At 39.5% G+C, this 13,333-nt stretch overlaps 1 protein-coding gene across 11 annotated transcripts in view; it reads right to left on the bottom strand.

The window, feature by feature from the left end:
• The window catches only part of chd9 (chromodomain helicase DNA binding protein 9), a 277,289-nt gene that overhangs the window by 223,392 nt on the left and 40,564 nt on the right, over positions 1–13,333 (bottom strand). The gene's annotated exons all lie outside the window — the stretch shown is intronic.

The following is a 13,333-nucleotide window of genomic DNA, read 5'->3' as shown; positions in this document are numbered from 1 at the left end:
AAATCAATGGCAACCTTTTGTTGGGTCTGCCCCTGAGACTTCTTACTTCTCATCGCGAAGCAGAGCCTTACTGGAATTTAGAGACATCTGAATTGAAATGGGAGATCAGAGGGTGTAACGGGGATGCGAGGAATACATTGAGTGTGGAGAAACTCTAGAGACAGCGTGTGTATTAACTTGTGAATTTTTCTGTCTGTATTTGGTGGCAGCGTGACGAAGTTGCTTCCGCAAGACCGCGTTAGCTGCGTAGCTCAGCTCAGAGCGAAATGAGGTGAATGGGAGGGGAGAGGATGACGTCACTCCCCCACCCGCCTCAACTGTCAATCCCCCCACAAACACAGTCTCTCGGAATTTGCATAGCCCTTCACCAGCAATTTTAACTTAGTTACAAAGTGATCAAAACTCTCGTTTTATACCCTGCGTCCTCTCATTAAACTTGTATCCTGCATTAGTCGTGGGCATGACAAACGCCAGCGGCAGCCTGTCTATGAACTTAATTTAAACTTTAGCTTTACACCGTGCTTTGTTTCCGAAGTAGCTGCAGTCAAGAATATGCTTGTATGCGTCACTGTGCATGACAAAAGGCAGTGGGAGCGTGTCTATAAACTTAATTTAAACTTACGGTTTACACCGTTCTTTGTTTCCGCAGTAGCTGCACTTATGAATATGCTTGTATGTGTCACTCGCTCACTTCTTATTGTTTCGATGCCTTCTCAATTGTATAATGTATTTTTTCTTTAGCGCTTTTTGGAGCTCTTCCTTGTTTTCTACGTACTTCGCTCACAGTCAGTTCACGTGATTACGTGGGAGACGTGATGATGTCACACGAAACTCCGCCCCCCACGGCCATCGAGCTGAACCCCTTTACAGTATATGGAGAAAAATAGGTTCCAGTTATGACCATTACGCGTAGAATTTCGAAATGAAACCTGCCCAACTTTTGTAAGTAAGCTGTACGGAATGAGCCTGCCAAATTTCAGCCTTCTACTTACACGGTAAGTGAGTGAGGGCTTTGCCTTTTATTAATATAGATAACTATATATACATATACAGTATATATATATATATATACATATACAGTATATATATATATATATATATATATATATATATATATATATATATATATATATATATATATATATAAAGACAAATGGTGAAAACTATTTTTAATTAAGCTTACTTCACATAAGTACATTATTAAAAAGCTTGTAATTATGAGAAGAATTCATGTCTTTTATGTCGTATGTATTATGGATATTTCCTATACATATTATTATTTAGTTAAAAAATTATGTATTTTACTGAAATTGTATTTATCTCAGTATTTTATTGTCACTGAACAATAAGCCTACAAAATGTAATGTTGTCAATAAAAATGAACAGGTATCGCCTATGGTCTATCATTTAATTATAAAAAAATACTGAAGTTAACACTTTAATATAGGATACAAGTCTTCCTTGTGTCTGGATGTGCAGGAATTGGAATTGGCCAACTCAGTAACATGGAATCAATGATTAGTATGAGCTATTAACCCTTCCCCTTTGTGATCAGTGAGAACTTCTGATGAAGTTTCCCAACAATCATGTGTAATATCTCACTGACTTCAAGGACGACACTTAACACAGTGATTCTGACATCAATCAACCCTTCAGCCAAATAGTGACTTGTGAAGATCTAGGCAGCCATGTTGCCTTGATCAAAATATCTTTGTGTCCTTGATCTACTGAAGTTCCCAAACATTTGCTTTCTTCAGGCTCTAGTTTCCATGAATTTTGGTACTGTATTTCCTCTCCTCCACTACCATTCTACTATTTTGCTACAGCTGTTGTTAAATAATAGACTAATGGTTCTATCACTGAACTTGAACATTTATTGTAAAGGCATGTGTAAAGGTACGGCTCCATTTGGTTGTATGTCAGTCACAAAGTGTAACGGTTATTACAATTCGAGGCTCTGTGGATCAAGGGTACAGATCTTTTATAACTATGTGATGGCCAGTGGGAATTTCTACGCTGTGTTGTGCTGGACTGGCAATATCACTTTAAGAGAGACCCACCGAATCAAGCTAATTAAATAGGTAAGCTCAGTTATAGGATGCACTCTGGAGATCATAGCAAAGGAGAGAATGAAAACAAAACTGAGTATCATTATGAACAATGCTGCACATTCTCTCTGACACACGAACGCCAAGGACTTTCAGCCAATCATTCAGCAGAAGTGTGTCAAGATACGCTACGGGGGCTACTTCATACCTATGAAATACGCCTGTATACAGCCTCACTGTAATTATGACAGCCAAGTCAGAATTCTCATTCTTTTTAATTTTCTTGCTTTACAGTCATTCTGGTGTGTGTGTGTGTATATATTTATTTGTTTATTTACTTCTGTAATTCTGTAAAAAGCTCAATTTCCCTCTAGGGACAAATAAAGTTTTATCTATCTATACTTTAACTACCTGTATGCAATAGTACAAACGGATCTTGAGAGTCTCAGCATTCAACAGTGTTTCTGAATCACTGGGATGCTATCCGGCTTGATGCTGGTGTGTCACCTAAGCAATTGCAGAGCTGTGTGATATATTGTTCCATTTCTAAGTGAGTTTGCTTCACCAAGGGTTACCTATGATTAACTCTGTTTCACCAATAAGACAGTTCTGTAATTGCTAAGTCATCAATTAATTAAAAAAATTCAAAACTGGTTTGCAGGGGCCTTATGCATAACACCGTGCGCAGAATTCGCACTATAACATGACGTAAGCACAAAAGCCGAAATGTTCTTACGCACAGAAAAATCCAGATGCAGGAATCTGTGCGTACACAAACTTCCATGTTCTTCCGCTACATAAATCCCGATCAGCGTGAAAAGTAATGCTCGTGCACGCGCTTGCTGTCCCGCCCCAACTCCTCCCAGAATTACGCCTCTTTGAATATGCAAATCAATATAAATAGCCCTTAAGCTCAGCCTTCTGTGAAAAGACAATGAGAAAAGCACAGGGGAAAATATAAGAATTTCAGCAAATACCAAGTGGAGGCGAAGGAAAAACATACTATTTGTTGGTTTAAACAGTGGTATAAACAAGAAAAGGAAGTTGATTGAGTGACTGTGTGTCGGAGAAACTCGAAAGCTCAAGTTCACAAAGTCGCACAGTGCCTGAAATAAAAAAAGAAGTTGTCACATATCATTAGTCGCTGTGAAAAGGTGAGTCATAGCTCACCATCTGAGTGTCATATGAAAGCTTATTAGGGTACAGAGGAAAAAAAATAGGCACACATTGGGGAAAAAGCACGAAATGTCAACTTTAACTTTTATGGAAAAAGATGATCCACTGTGGCAACCCTTAATGGGAGCAGCTGAAAGAAGAAAAAGAAAATGCAGTGACAGTAACAACGCTAAAGTAGTTATGGTATTTAGAACACTATGGCTATTCCCTGGAGCATTATATTGTTACAGGTTAATTACAATCAGATGCATTACACTAATAAACAATATGGGGTTAGTTTTAGTGTATTTATAAAGCCGCGTCAGGAATGTGGATCTAAGAAAAAAAGGGTAAGCACACAGGCACTGCTTTGACACCGGGTGCCGCCAGTCTGCAAAACCGAGTGCAGAACTTGCGTACGACAAGGTATGAGGTACCGTGGAAATGTGCATGGCTTTACGCCAAGTTTAGGTTTTATACATTGCAATTTGAACGTGGAAAAGTTCTTACGCAACATTTCTGTGCATACGTACCGTTTATACATTAGGCCCCAGGTCCATAAAGGTTGAGAAACACTGCTGTAAGGAAGGCAGTATGGGCTAAATGTATAAGAATTATCCACGTGGAACAGTGCCGATGAAAATACACCTTTAAATGCCCTCCAAGAGTTAGAAAACATGTGTGAGACCCTGTGAAATAATAATAGCAAAAGATTTATTACTGCAACTCGTTTGGTCAATTTCAGTTATTATCCAATTGTTTTCCAATGCTCTTGGCTGCAAGTATGAATTGCCTCAACACCATAGGCTGTAAATCAGCCCATGTCTGCATTAAGTTACTCTGTCTACAATACTTATGGATTTTTAAAATATTATATATATATATATATAATTCACTAAGGCAAGACAACCATGAAAAGCACACCGGAAGGGCGTGGATTCACTAAGCCGCCGACAAGTGAGACACCTATGGCGCACACAGGAAGGAGCCACGCCCACCAACTCCAAGACCATTGGATACGACGACAACTCGCAGGGCCACGCCCACCAACTCGGACGCGACGACACAGAAAAATGGCGTCATATATGTTCGTCTGTCGTAGAGGCCACATGCAGTGCAGGTCAGGTTAATGTCATGTACCTCCGAGCTACGTTGACTGTTCATAGAGGCATGTTTCTCGCGGAGATGAATCGCCATATGCAATGTGTGAAACGGTTTGCGAGGGGTATTCCATGGGATCCTTAAAACAATCCTTTAAAACTGAGGTTAAAGCACAATGAAGGAATCAGTCTTTAAAAACCAATAAGCCCTGTGCCTCTGTTTCATTACCATCTCATCTGCTTCACCAATGCAGGCCCTGCAACAGTCGAGACGCTCTGTCAGCAGCTGACCTTCTCTGTGCCTGACCGGTTCACACAGAGGCAGTGCAAGAGAAAGCCGCACCAGAGACAGACAGAGGCACACACACAGGCAGCTGGTGGCCGGCTCTCCGTGAGTTTCTCTTGCGAGCGGACACATGACCAGGCGGTGTGTATGCTTTGAGAGCGAGGCCGGACGTGGCTTGCGACCGGGCACATGAGCAGGCAGTGTGTATGCTTCGAGTGCGAGGGTGGACGCGACAGGACCATCTAGGAAAGATCATGTTGCGGATGTGATTCGCTGTATGCAGCGTGTAGAACAGTTTGCAAGGGGTGTCCCTGTGTCTTTCCAGAAGTGTTCAACCATCAATAAATAATTATGCGGCGTTTGTTATGCCACGGGTTCACTATTGTGTTGTATTTTGCTCTATCAGAGTTCCATCTTTTCATTCACTTACTGTTGTATTCTCACACTAACCTGTTTTAGACAACCGTGTCTTTCCAGAAGTGTTTACCATTCAATAAATAATTATGCATGAGATTGAGCGTGTGTCTAGGCGTGGGTAAGCCGTTGAACCCCATTCGGGCTGCAAACTGTGGAATTGCCACTAAGTGCGACTCATACGCTCCCACTGTTTTCGTCCCTACCCTTTGTACACACCCCCCTCCCACATGTTGACTGTTAATAGAGGCATGTTTCTCGCGGAGGTGAATCGCCATATGCGGCGTGTAAAACTGTTTGCGAGGGGTATCCCATGGGATCAATAAAACATTCCTTTACAACTGAGGTTAAAACACAATGAAGTGAGCAGTCTTTAAAAAACGAGTTTTCGGTTTTGACGCAAGACCGCGTGCAGCATGGCAAAGTGTTGTACACGCTACATACAGCATTTCGCATCCGCGACAAACATGCGTCTTCTTAGATGCTCCTGCACTTTGTACACATCCCCCCTCCCACCTCGCTACGCCGCACGGACGATTGTGTGTTGGTTTGTTCCGTGCATTGTTACAATGTTGCTTTTCTTGCTGATTTATTACATTACCGATTTTGCAAATGTTAAATTTTCTCCCTGTGTTTAAAAATTATTAAAAAACTGGCCTGATTATGCGGCGTATAGTACGGCGCGGGTTGGCTAGTTAATAATAATAATTTCATCTGAATATACATCAGTTACAATTTGTTTTTATCTTTACAAATACAGTAGGTTGAAAAAGTATTTTTCCCATTCTTCCTTGCAGAACTGCTCCAACTGGGCAAAGTTTGCAGGTTTTCATTTGTGAACTGCAATTTTGAGGTCACACTACAAATTTTCAATTGGATTCAGAGTCGGACTCTGGCTAGGCCACTGCAAAACCTGGATCTTCTTTTTGTCAAATGTTACTTTGGTTACTTTGCACAGTGTTTCGGGTCATTGTCCTGCTGAAAGTGGTAGTGTCATCCGAGTCCCAATTTCATGGCTGACGTTTGCAGGTCTTCTTCCAAAATCTGGATATATTTCTTACTATACATTCTTCCTTCAATATGGACAAGGGACCCAGTGCCTGCCCTAGAGAAGCAGACCCAAAGCATGATGCTCATCCCACCATGCATGATGGCAGGTATGGTGTTTGCCGGATCATTGGCAGTACCTTCCGTCTGCCAGACAATCGCCTTTGTGTTGAGGCCAAAATGTTTAATTTTAGTCTCATCAGACCAAAGTACATGACTCCAGAGCACAGGACTTTTGTCAAGATGCCTGTTAGTGAATTCTACTCGAGCTTTCATATGACATTTAGTAGTGGCTTTTTTCTGGCAACTCTGCCATACAGCTACTCTGTGTGTAAAACCTTCGATATTGTAGTCTTGTGCATATCCACTCCAGCTGCAAATACCGAGCTTTGCAGGTCACTGAACATCACTTTAGGATTTGCTGTTACTTCTCTGACTAGCTCTCCTGACATTTTCTCTCAAATGTTAACAGGTCAGCCTGGCCTAGGCCGGTTCACTAAGCTTCCAGTTTTGTTTTCCACATCCCTATGATGGCCTTCACAGTGGACACACTGAGGCTAAGGATCTTGGCAATCTTCTTGGCACCATTGTCATCTTTAAACATTTTTAATCACAGTGGTTCTGAAGTCATTAGAAAGTTCCCTTGTCTTCATTTGTGTCAGTTTTTGAGGTTTTACCAAATAAGCCACTTGTATTGATTTCTCAGTTGTATGTTCCTAAGAACTGGCCTAAATAATCACCCATAGACCACTCAACAAGCTAGAGGATTAATTGCTTGTTTACACCTGTTTTCATTACCCTTATTGCATTGTTAACAATCATACAGTCTTCAAGCTATTAGGGGTCAAATACATACTCAGCAGCAGATTTCACAGATACGTTCTTTATCGTTGCCGCATAACTTAATTTTCAGAATTTTTTTGTGATAATGTATTGTCCAGGCCCTCATTTATGTGTAACAGTATGAAACTAAAGATGCATTTTCAAAGAAAAATATTACAGGAAATGTAAACTTTGTCTAGGGCGTAAAATACTTGATTTCAATTCACAAGATATTCTTCTAAAGGCAAGTTGTAATTTTTAAAAAACACTTTCAGGTGCATTCAATGCATGAAATATACTTACTATATTAATAAATCATTTTTATTTATGTAGAGGAATTTATACTAAAAATAGCTTTCTTGATGCATTTCTATGAAGACACACATGAAGGGAACATTACAAGTTCTTCACTATATGTGTAGTGAAATCTTTCAGGGCTAACTAAACACATCACAAGCAGGCTTGTGAATTTACTGAATAAAACTTCCAACTGTATCTCCAGATTGCACATTTTGCTTACAGAGTATGACACTGACCAGACTCTAGTTTTCATATACGATTCTAACTGTAGCATTTATGGGAGATATCGTTGATCTGACTGGTTGTTAATTTTGTAAACCATGGTGCACATCCTCATCTTAAATGAGATACAGTGAATGAGGTTGCTTGCAAATGAAGATGTGTGTTGCAGGTGTGCATCAGGACTAGCAACCCATAGGACTCGATATAAAATTTGTGGCGACCTTTTCCCTCTCAATTGGGAAAGAATTAGTGGTCAGCATTGAGAAATGAGGGATGACAAACGGTCAATAATGTGCAATCAAAGTCTAATAAAAAGGATATTGCTCTGAATTTGAACAACCACCATTATAAAAATTAATGTTTATGTTTAAAAAATCAAATCATAATGCAGTTATTCTTGTGATTTTCTTTCCAAATGCCAGATATTCAAAGCACATTAATAAAAGCATGAAGCTGTTCGAAGGACAATGAAAACTGCCCAGTATTGCAAAGTAAAAAAAGACTATTGGAGAAGGCTTTCACAGGTTTTAGATTCAGATGGAAAAAAGGGCTTGTTTAATATTCTACAGTCAAACCAAAACTCAGACAAAATGTGCTCCTTGCTAGCATTAAGGAAGAAAAAAAAACTACTGAATTGTGCTGAAATTTTATGTAAAAATACCCGTTTATAAGATTTTATAACTGGTAAAGCCTTTGTGTGCTTTGCTCGATGCTGCATTGATATGACTGTGAAATGTAACAGCTTGCATGCTGCATGTGAATAATACTTGCAAATGCAATGGAAAGTAAAGTATACTTAGAGACATTTTGTTTTCCTCATTTAAATTTTCAGCAGCTCTGAAATGTATACTGTATGTTGCCATATAAGGGACACCGTATAATGTATTTGATGCATGTGCATTTATCATGAATATAGTCTTAATGCATGGGATGTAGTTTAAAGTAAACAAAAGTGGAACTTGGCATATAAAGTCAAATAAGCACTTTCAATACACAAAATGTCTGTATGTGCCAATAGTGCATATATACATTGCAAATCTTACAATTTCCAATGGTTGGCTCCATATAAAATCTAAACAGCCAGTGTGCCCCCAAGCTACACTCCTAGCCATTCTTCCAGCGGGCAGTTTAAAGCAGCCACTTGCCATGCAGTTTTTCCAAGCCACTTTGTAAAGCCTAAGAAGCCAGTATGTCTCTGTCATCTCTCTATTATAAAAAAAATCCTGGAGAGAAACACTAGGGCGTCGAGACGTGATCTTCACGTGAAGACCACGGAAGACACTTAAAAGAACGGAGCGTCTCGCGGGGACCTTAAACACGAGACTTTCCGCCAAGAGATTGACCCAGGGCTGTCTCGCGATGACGTGGAACATGAGATTCTTGCCAGACATGCCCTACTTACAATCAATATCAAATAAGCCCAGAGGCAGCAAAACACTCAGTCGTGTAAAGGAGGCTTTGAGCACACACAGATCCAGGGTATACAAAGCATAAAAGGCAAAGCCAGCCAGCCAGCCCTCCCTCCCTCCCTCCATCCCTCCCTCCCTCACTCACTCATTCTCCAACTTCCCGTGTGGGTGGAAGGCTGAAATTTGGCAGGTTCATTCCTTACAGCTTCCTTACAAAAGTTGGGCAGGTTTTATATCGAAATTCTACGCGTAATGGTCATAACTGGAAGCAGTTTTCTCCATTTACTGTAATGGAGATGAGCTTCAACGCTGTGGGGGCGGAGTTTCGTGTGACATCATCACGCCTCCCACGTAATCACGCAGTACATAGAAAACCAGGAAGAGCTCAAAAAAGCGCTTAAGAAAACATGCATTATATAATTGAGAAGGCAGCGAAACAATAAGAAGCGAGCGAGTGACATATACAACCATATTCATGAGTTCTGCTACTTCGGAAACAAAGCACGATGTAAACCTACACTTTAAATTAAGTTAATAGACAGGCTGCCGCTGGCGTTTGTAATTTAGTGCCTGCCCACATAAGGCCGTCCGTCAGCGGCAATCCAATAGCAAACTGCCACGGGTAAATATTCACGGGTGAAGGACTGTGTTTATGGAGAGGAAGAGGAGATGGTCAGGGTGGTCTTTGACACAAACTCAGCGAAACTGCGAGAGAACGTTTTAAGTGCCAGGACAAAGGTAACATTAAATAAAGCTATGGACATAGCACGAGACGGCACCAGCACAGCTGGGAACCTTCGATGCATGTACACCGAGCTAAAGGAAGACAGTGTAAAAAAAACCCGTGCATGCAGTGTGTCAGGTCTCAGATAAAGAAGAAGACGAGCTGTTTATTGATGCAGTAAGAAACGAATCGATGAATGAAACCTGTCATCTTTACAACGATTGACAAACACGGAATGTAACTTGAACACAACACATCCTACAAATACAAACCTGATTGAAAGAAATAATGATAATCAAATCCTTGATGACAGCAACACTCAGTAACACTCACAAAACAAATACTGTATATTGACAGTCATGTTACGTTATTTTTAAAATGTTCCCTTTTCTTTTTCTACCTTTTTTAACACACTACTTCTCCGCTGCGATCGCTGGTATATATATATGTATATATATATATCCCGCTCTACATACTCGAATAATGGATACTTTATTCGCCATCAATGATTGTTTTGGTAAAGCCATACTCAGTGTATTCATTAGATGAACGGTAAAAAGTAAGAGCGAGGGGAGGATGACTCATTGAGGCATGCAGGCTGTAGTCTTGGCGTCAACTCTATCTGAATTGCGCGATCACATTTGAAAAACATATCTTTTCAAGTTCTATTTAGTCCATATGTGTCAAACTCAAGGGCGCGGGCCACATCCGGCCCGGCGTGTAATTATATCCGGCCCGCGAGATCATTTTATATACTGTATTATTGTTATTAAAGCCTGGGTATATGAAGCGCTGGTAACACAATAAACTACAGATCCCATAATGCAGCGCTTCAGCTGCCTTGCATCAGGGTAACCTGAATGCAATTCAGAAGATACAGAAAACAGCATAATTAAATAAGAATCTGACACTTCAGCGGACGTTTTAACCCGTGCACAATCACAAAGTGATTTCAAGTGAAGCTGCTTTTATGGGAGACACAAATGCACCAGTTCACCTTGCCCCACTTTCCCTGTTGCCAAGTACTGTTAAACCAAGTCGCACTACGGTGTTCACAAACACGCACTTTGCTGATAAACTGAGCGCACTGCGCACTGAGTTTGCACGGCGCTTTGGTGACTTTCATGAACAAAAAAAGTCCGTCTACATGCGGCTCGAACCTTGTGCATGTTTGGTAGCACATATCTGTGTGAGAAGCTCTTCTCAGTGATAAAGACTAACAAAACAGCACACAGGAGTCGCCTCACTGATGAGCACCTGCAATCCATCCTGAGAATCTCCACAACACAGAACCTCACAGCAAACAGAAACGAACCTGTGGCCAAAAAGATGCCAGGCGTCCAGCTCTAAAATGACATATGAGCAAAGACAACTGAATGATTTGATTTGTTATTGCACGTAAGAGCGGAGTCAACCGTTTTAACAAACAGCGTATTGCACTGATACGAAATAGCTGTGTGTGTATATATGTAGATATGTATGTATATGTATATATATGTTTATATATGTGTGTGTATATATGTATATATATATATGTATATGTGTGTATATATATGTGTGTATATATGTAGATATATATGTATGTATATATGTGTATATGTATAGATATGTATATATATATATATATATATATATGTTTATGTGTGGGTGTGTAAATATATATATATATGACAACAACACTCATCACTCACAACAGTGACAAAACAATTACATTGACAATCAGGTTACGTTATTTTCAAAATGTTTCTTTTTCTTTTCATTGCTTCTTTAACACACTACTTCTCCGCTGCGAAGCGCGGGTATTTTGCTAGTACATTATAAATGAAACAGACGACTAAGCGAAGAAGAAAGCAGTGCGGAGAAAAGAAACTCAAAAGCGCTGGAGAGAAAAAAAAAAAGAAAAAGAAGAATCTAGGTGCAAATTCAGAAAATAAGGAAAGTAATTATCAGCTCAGAACAAGTGGAACTGAAAAAAAAGCACATCCAATCCAGCTCAGAATTAAAAGACAGAGAGTAAAAGACAAAGTAGAACTTCATAAAGACGTTCACAAACGTTGGCGCTATACACATGCAGAGCAGGTTATAGATTATGAAAGCAGTGGAATTTGAAAGGCTCAAAAAAAAAAAAATGCTGGCACAATACATATGTGAAAATTAGAAAGTACAAAAAAAAGAAAGTAAAGATCGCAGTAGCGCAAACAAATGCATATTATTACTCGAAAAAGGGAAATTACCACAGACCAGGTGTCGTTGAAAAAAAAAAAAAAGCAGGACAAAGCGAGGTCAGAAATAAAAGACAGAGTAGAAAACAAAGTAAAACGTCATAAAGAGGTTAAAAAAACAAGGGTGCCAAACACATGCAGAGCAGGTTAGAGATAATGAAAACAGGAATTCAAAAGACTCAAAAAAAACGTAGGCGCAAAACACATGCAGAGCAAGATACAGAATAGGAAAGCAGAAAACACCGACAGTGTCAAAATAAAGAAAGTACACATCACATTAGCGCAAAGAAAGGGAAATTATTACTCAGAGAAATAACGAAAAGGCCAATAGAATATCTGGACATAGGTGATATGTCAGAAGTATGTAAATATTGTAAGGCTTTGAAGTTTAAGTCAGAAATTTTCAAAGACCGAGTTTGCCTCAAATGCATTTATTGGTTACTTTGCAAAAAATATTATTAACGGCTGGTGATGTAGATCATTTTGTCTGTGCTGAAATTCCAAACAGAGAAACCTACCCTGAATTATGGTACAAAGTCATTAAACACATGTCTCACTGACCTCATTAAAAAGATTTAGCATATTGGGACTCAAAAGATTCCAAATATTGTTTTTACAGAAGTTCTGAAATAAAAGTGAAACTAATGAAATAGCAACAATTCAAAGAAAAAAAAATCTTAAAAGTGTGTATCCGGAAAACCAAACATGGGGGTTGGCAAGCAAAGCGAGCAGGGGGCAAAGCCCCTTAGTTTTCATTAAACATAAAAATCTTCAATTAAATATATATCAATATTTTTTATTTGTTTATTTGGGGATTGGACCGAGTTCTTTAGAAAACTGTGAAGGAGATGGAGGTAGTCAGAGAACATGTGGGAACAGGACTGAAAAATAATACTGCACTCAGCTCTAATGTGCGCATAATATGTACACCATGGAGCTGCACTGGTACTCACTGTCACTTTATAACTTTATTTGCACATCTTGCTTGTTCTGTGTAAATCATGTGGCATTTCCTAGTCAACCATCTCTGCCCAGCTTTGTGTTGGCATCAACATTCTTGAATTAAGTTTTAAACCAAACTGACAAATGTCATGGTTGGAACTGTAATTCTGTAGTAGGACTCCAGCTTATTAAGGCATTTGAGATTCAAATGCTAGAGCTGGAATTAGAAAAACATTTTGTGACTCTACCAAAAAAGTGACTCCACAACTCTGACTCTGCTGCCCTGATCACAAGTCATGCATAACAGCAACTTTAAATTTGCTAACACCACTACTGCACCATAAAGATGAGTGAAAGTGAAGTCACAAGAAAGAGTAATACGTGATGTCAAAAGTAGACTGTTTTAGGGAAATAATCTTCTAAAATGCAAAACAAATAGTCAGCATGAACACTGTTCCTCCACATGTGTGTGCAAGGGTGTGTGTGTGACAGCTATTTTGTGCTCTCTTAAACATAGTGTTCACATAATGTCCACAAACCAGAAACAGGAAATCCTTTAGACATTTAGCACATGTGCATGACTATCCCCTCTAATTTCACCAGAAAGACCTGCCAATATAAACTAAATGTGATGACATTATT

The sequence above is a fragment of the Polypterus senegalus genome, chromosome 9 (genome assembly GCF_016835505.1).
Source record: "Polypterus senegalus isolate Bchr_013 chromosome 9, ASM1683550v1, whole genome shotgun sequence".
Lineage (NCBI taxonomy): Eukaryota > Metazoa > Chordata > Cladistia > Polypteriformes > Polypteridae > Polypterus > Polypterus senegalus.
This window is presented reverse-complemented; position numbering and strand designations above follow the sequence as displayed.